The 7,015-nt window shown below is 43.8% G+C and overlaps 1 long non-coding RNA gene across 1 annotated transcript; it reads right to left on the bottom strand.

Annotated features, from left to right (window-relative positions):
- Positions 1-2,162: 2,162 nt before the first annotated feature.
- LOC132592533 (uncharacterized) lies at positions 2,163-6,675 on the bottom strand. The gene is made up of 3 exons (XR_009557984.1): positions 6,548-6,675; positions 3,984-4,036; positions 2,163-3,139 (listed from the first exon to the last, which is right to left on the bottom strand). It is a non-coding gene; the product is annotated as an uncharacterized LOC132592533 (long non-coding RNA).
- Positions 6,676-7,015: the final 340 nt, after the last annotated feature.

Here is a 7,015-nt window from a genome sequence, read left to right as displayed (position 1 = left end):
GCCCCCTCCTGCCGCCTTCTTGGTGATGCGTTTCCTCTTTTGACAATACATAAGTACCCTTCACCCACAAGCACAAACGACCCACATCTTAATAGCACATCCATATGGATCCAGGACTGTGAGGTCGTCCACGTTTCCTGGAAGATGAGAGGCAATCTTCAGTTTACAATCTTACACCAAAAGGGAAGAATAGATATGAGATGGTAGATAGCCAGTGGAGTTAGCATCAAGTTGGTTTCTTGAGTATCAGCCAGACAATTAATTCATTAAGTAAGCAGATGTCAAACTCTTCTTGTTAGTGGGAAGAAGATTCTGAGATATGCCTGAGTGTGCCATTTGTATATGATCTAAATTAGCTGCTAATGAAAATGTGCTATGTAACAAAACCTGGGGAAATTAAGCAATTTGATATCATATGATCCCCTTCTGTAGTTTACCTTTCTTTATAAACAGTATATCTAGTTTAGGTAAAGGTAAAGGGTAAATTCCAAAGAAGGGCAGTGCCAAAGAATGCTCCAACTACCGCACAATTGCGCTCATTTCACACGCTAGCAAGGTTATGCTTAAAATTCTACAAGGCAGGCTTAGGCAGTATGTGGACCGAGAACTCCCAGAAGTGCAAGCTGGATTTCGAAAGGGCAGAGGAACCAGAGACCAAATAGCAAACATGCGCTGGATTATGGAGAAAGCTAGAGAGTTCCAGAAAAATGTCTACTTCTGCTTCATTGACTATGCAAAAGCCTTTGACTGTGTCGACCACAGCAAACTATGGCAAGTTCTTAAAGAAATGGGAGTGCCTGATCACCTCATCTGTCTCCTGAGAAATCTCTATGTGGGACAAGAAGCTACAGTTAGAACTGGATATGGAACAACTGATTGGTTCAAAATTGGGAAAGGAGTACGACAAGGTTGTATATTGTCTCCCTGCTTATTTAACTTATATGCAGAATTCATCATGCGAAAGGCTGGACTAGATGAATCCCAAGCAGGAATTAAGATTGCCGGAAGAAATATCAACAACCTCAGATATGCAGATGACACAACCTTGATGGCAGAAAGCGAGGAGGAATTAAAGAACCTTTTAATGAGGGTGAAAGAGGAGAGCGCAAAATATGGTCTGAAGCTCAACATCAAAAAAACCAAGATCATGGCCACTGGTCCCATCACCTCCTGGCAAATAGAAGGGGAAGAAATGGAGGCAGTGAGAGATTTTACTTTCTTGGGCTCCTTAATCACTGCAGATGGTGACAGCAGTCACGAAATTAAAAGACGCCTGCTTCTTGGGAGAAAAGCAATGACAAACCTAGACAGCATCTTAAAAAGCAGAGACATCACCTTGCCGACAAAGGTCCGTATAGTTAAAGCTATGGTTTTCCCAGTAGTGATGTATGGAAGTGAGAGTTGGACCATAAAGAAGGCTGATCGCCGAAGAATTGATGCTTTTGAATTATGGTGCTGGAGGACACTCTTGAGAGTCCCATGGACTGCTAGAAGATCAAACCTATCAATTCTTAAGGAAATCAGCCCTGAGTGCTCCCTGGAAGGACAGATCGTGAAGCTGAGGCTCCAATACTTTGGCCACCTCATGAGAAGAGAAGAATCCTTGGAAAAGACTCTGATGTTGGGAAAGATTGAGGGCACTAGGAGAAGGGGACGACAGAGGACGAGATGGTTGGACAGTGTTCTCGATGCTACGAACATGAGTTTGACCAAACTACAGGAGGCAGTGCAAGACAGGAGTGCCTGGCGTGCTCTGGTCCATGGGGTCACGAAGAGTCGGACACGACTAAACGACTAAACAACAACAACAACAAAGGGTAAAGGGGCCCCTGACCATCAGGTCCAGTCGTGACCGACTCTGGGGTTGCGTGCTCATCTCGCATTATTGGCCGAGGGAGCCGGCGTATAGCTTCCAGGTCATGTGGCCAGCATGACAAAGCCGCTTCTGACAAACCAGAGCAGCACATGGAAACACCGTTTACCTTCCCGCTGTAGCGGTTCCTATTTATCTAATTGCATTTTGACGTGCTTTCGAACTGCTAGGTTGGCAGGAGCTGGGACCAAGCAACGGGAGCTCACCCCGTCACAGGGATTCGAACCGCCAACCTTCTGATCAGCAAGCCCTAGGCTCAGTGGTTTAACCCACAGCGCCACCCGGGTCCCTATCTAGTTTACCTTTCCCAAAACTGTATAGGGTTTTTTTTTTCAAATCAGTATAGTCTGGTATGGATTGCATGACAAATTTCGGAGTATTAACTTCAAGGAAATGAATCGATTTTAATTCCTGTATTTTGTGAGAGGCTATTCAGTGCTGACTGTACAAACGTTCACGTAAACCTTCCCCTCCCCATGTGGTGAAACTCCAAGGAAGGGGCTGTGTGGACTGGCCTCACTTTCCTCTCCCATCACAACTGAGGGTTGTTGCCAATGCTAGTCCTCCCCAGAATAGAACCACAGAAATCAATGTACCTAAAGTAGCCATGTTCATTAACTTCAGTGAGTCAGCTCTGAGTAGCACTAGCATTGGATATAACCCTTGATTCCCAGATGGCGAGAAAGTGCTTCCATCATGCACACTGGTGCAGAAAAGCATAGATACAGCATGCATCAGCAGTGGAAGGTGGGGGCAGTCCACACAGGATGTAAGAACATAGGACGAGCCTGCTGGATCAGGCCAATGGCCCATCTAGTCCAGAATCCTGTTCTCACAGATTGCCTGTGGGAAGCCTGACGTGGGCACAAAAGCAATATGCCAACCTGTGATTTCCCCACGATTGTCTTCTGCGACATTAGCTGCTACTCCCTGTTTGGTGTCATCTGCAAATTTCATTAGCATCCCCTCAATTCCTTCATCCAAGTCATTTATAAAGACATAAAACAACAACAGGCCCAGGACAGAACCCTGCGGCACCCCACTTGTCACTCCCCCCCCCCAGGAGGACAAGGAACCATTAATGAGTTCTCTTTGGGTTCGTTCAGTCCGCCAGCTACAAATCCACCTAACAGTTACCTTGTTCAACATACATTTTACCAGCTTCCTCGTGAGAATATCATGGGGGACTTTGTCAAAAGCCTTCCTGAAATCAATATACACTATTGCATGTCCACAGCATTCCCCTGTTCCACCAAGCTTGTAAATCTATCAAAAAGAAAAAGAGTAGAGATTCATCTGGCGTTTTTGAGTAACCCATGCTGGATCATAGTAAACACAGGATTCTTTTCTAAGTGCTCATGGACTGACTGCTTACTTATTTGATACCAGGAAAGCTCCTAGAACAAGCTGCCCAGTTGGTAGTTAATTGGAGCTTCTTGTTACAGGTAGGTAGCCGTGTTGGTCTGCCGTAGTCAAAACAAAATTAAAATTTTCCTTCCAGTAGCACCTTAGAGACCAACTAAGTTTGTCATAGGTATGAGCTTTCGTGTGCATGCACACTTCTTCAGATCTGAAGTGTGCATGCACATGAAAGCTCATACCAATGACAACTTAGTTGGTCTCTAAGGTGCTACTGGAAGGAATTTTTTAATTTTGTTGGATCTTCTTGTTTCCTTTTTCGTTGAAGATGAGGACAGTGGGTCCTCCATTTCCTTGATAATTTTAGCTGCCTTTTTTTTAACCTTTCCCAACTCTACAATATCCTTTTAGATGTGACCACTAGCACAGTATTTCGATTGCAGTCATACCATAGATTTGTATAATGGCATTAATGTAGTGGTAGTTTTATTTTCAATTCCTTTCCATGTCCCCTCACCAATCAACCACCATGCCTAGTGTTTTACTATGTGGAGACTTCATATTAACCCGATGGGGCAATTTGTTGATCATTGAGGGCCACTCTAGGAATTTACCATGCATTGGTGGTGGTGGTGGGGAGAGAAACACTTCTGCTAATCAGCATGTTTAAATTGCATGTAATTAGCATCACTTGTCAATTTCATGAACCTGGCAGCTGTCAAAATACAGTTGGCGAACATGCTGTACTTACACTGAAATATCTTTAGATTCTGTTTTCCTCAGATGTGAAGAACTTGAACAAGTCTGGGAAAGAAAAAAGAAACCAATCACAATAATTGAAACCTGCCATTATCATTTCTGGCTTCATAGATTTTTGCCGTCGTCATTATATTTCTAACTGAACTATTAAATCAGGAGGACAGAATCCCTTTTGAATTTTTTCAGGTGAGAGCAACTTCAGCAAATCTAAATGACTGATCTCCCACCAATGAAATACAGTGGTCCCTCGACTTACGAATGTATAGACAGAAACTTGCTCTAAGTCTCCTGCTGTCAAAATAGACTTCGGCTTTGTAGGATCAGAGTCTTCCTCCGCATCCTCACAGATCACAGTAGATCTGCCGGACAGATTTATCTGCCCCAAGGGCCACACCACATTCCAGTTACTTAGGTTATTCTGTGGAGATGTGAAAATTATTATGTGCACAGAGAGCCTGGGAGTTGAATCAAGAGGTATTTTAGGGTCTCCCTCACACCTGCAAGATGCAACTTGCCAGTGCCTTTTTGTCAACAATCTTGATGCACATCTGTATTTACATCAATATTATTTTTCTAAATAAAAAGGTAAAGGACCCCTGACAGTTTAGTCCAGTCATGGGGTTGTGGCGCTCATCTTACTTTACTGGCCAAGGGAGCTAGCGTTTGTCCGCGGACAGTTTTTCTGGGTCATGTGGCCAGCATGACTAAGCCGCTTCTGGCGAAACATTTACCTTCCCGCCGAAGTGGTACCTATTTATCTACTTGCACTTTGACTTGCTTTTGAACTGCTAGGTTGGCAGGAGTTGGGATCGAGCGACGGGAGCTCACCCCGTCACGGGGATTTGAACCATGGACCTTCCGATCGGCAAGCCCTAGGCTCAGTGGTTTAGACCACAGCGCTACCCGCTTCCCATTTTTTCTTCTTCTAAATAATATGACCTATATCCTATGAGCCAGGGGACCAGCGGAGGCTGGCGTTCATTGGGACGGGTGGAACAGAAGACAGGGAGGTCAACAGTAGGTGGCACCAGAGCCAATGGTAGGTGGAACCAACTAATCTTCTTCTCCGTTAAGTTCTGCAGAGGCAACACTGACACTAAGTAGGGGGAAGCTGACAGTCAATGCTGTTCCCTCACCTGGTTGTAAGTAAGGCAGGTGGGGGTCTGGCTGAGGACAGACTGAAGTTGATGGGGCAGTGCCCCACTTGCCCTAATAGGCCAGTCTCCACTGGATAGGACAGAAGTAGGTTCTACTCATATTTCCAGTGCTATTCCACCCCCCACCCCGAGAGCTTTCATTTACCAGGGTGGGTACAGATTCTGTGAAGGACCTGGGTGAGGAGGGTTTTTAAAAGGGGGGAGGGAGATATTTAACCCTTTCTTTCCCTGCTGTTTGATCAAAATTACTATTACAGTGGTACCTCAACTTACGAATAACTCTACTTACGAATGGAGCTCCGTTCGCCATCTTGGATGCTGTTTAGATAGGATTTCTTCTACTTACTAATTTTTAGATAGGGTTGCTTCGACTTACGAATTTTTTCTCCCAAAGCATTCCTATGGGATTCGACTTACAATTTTTTTCGACTTACAAATGTGCATTCGGAACGCATTAAATTCGTAAGTAGAGTTACCACTGTATTTACTATTATTATTTTCATCATCATTTATTTATTACCTGACCTTCACCCTACAGTCCCATGATATCCAGCTCTTGCTTCATTTATTGCAGGAAACATCAGCCAGAAAGCGGCGTTATCTTTTCTCGATATTATGGTATGCTAACCTTTGCATTAATGAGGCAGAGTGGGGAGGGGATTTTGGATCTCTGTGCAAAAAAAAAAAAAAAAGGTTTCCAGAAGTCAGCTAAAACACAAACATTAACAACAGTTTAAAACAACTTACAATCATAAAAAAATAAGATGGTTCCTACAAGTCTACACTATTCTCCCCAGCTGTTTTTCCTCTCCCAGAGAGAAAAATATAAGCATGCTGTACAGTGGTACCTCTACTTACAAATAACTCTACTTACGAATTTTTCTTCTTACAAATGGAGCTCCGTCCGCCATCTTGGATGCGGTTTAGATAGGATTTTTTCTACTTACGAATTTTTAGATAGGGTTGCTTCAACTTACGAATTTTTTCTCCCAATGCATTCCTATGGGATTCGACTTACAATTTTTTTCGACTTACAAATGTGTGTTCGGAACGCATTAAATTCGTAAGTAGCGGTACCACTGTATGTATATTTTCCTTCTCGATGAGAAAAGCAGCTAGAGCAGAGTCATGATGTCAAGCAAACAGCTGGGAAGGAAATGGTTAATTAAAAGCTCCCCCCCCCCTGCACCTGAAGTCACCCACTGCTGGCCTGTGTTTGTGTGTGCGTGTGTGTAACACGAAACCCACAGGAAAAGGATTCCACAGAACTACACTTCCTTTCTGTGAAAGTGTGCTGTCTCTGATACCCCTAGCGCTGAGCAGTTTTCATATCTATACCCATTTACCGCCTTATTTTAAACCAATTAATTATTTGACTTTTTTAAAAATAAAAAAACACCTTTTGTACAGACAGCCATGATTTCCCCTTCAGTCTGCCTCATTGAGTTCCAAGTAATGCAAAGGTTAGCATAAAGTATGTTCAAGAAAAGACGGCGTCGCTTTTCTGACTGGTGTTTTTGGCAAAAAAAAACGGAGAAAGTATCAGCTCCGCCAAGCTGCAGGCTGAACACCAGCTTTGTCCGGTGACTCATTTATTAGGGCTCAGACATGAATAAACTGCTGGCTTCGATAATGGGCAATCAGGTGTTTTCCATCTCATTGACCGCACTCCCCTGAAGCTGGAAGGAAGGTATCAGCTCCCCTTAGTGGCAATAGTAATGTCAACCGTAGAAAAGGAATGGAGATGAATGATGATAAGTGAGCACACAGCATTGAACGTGGCATCTTCCATAATACTGGGCCACTCTGCACAACGCAGCCCAGTCACAAAGGCCCCATTTCTGCAATATGCTACATTTAAAGCAGT

The sequence above is a fragment of the Zootoca vivipara genome, chromosome 8, assembly GCF_963506605.1.
Source record: "Zootoca vivipara chromosome 8, rZooViv1.1, whole genome shotgun sequence".
In the NCBI taxonomy this organism is placed as follows: Eukaryota; Metazoa; Chordata; class Lepidosauria; order Squamata; family Lacertidae; genus Zootoca; species Zootoca vivipara.
This window is presented reverse-complemented; position numbering and strand designations above follow the sequence as displayed.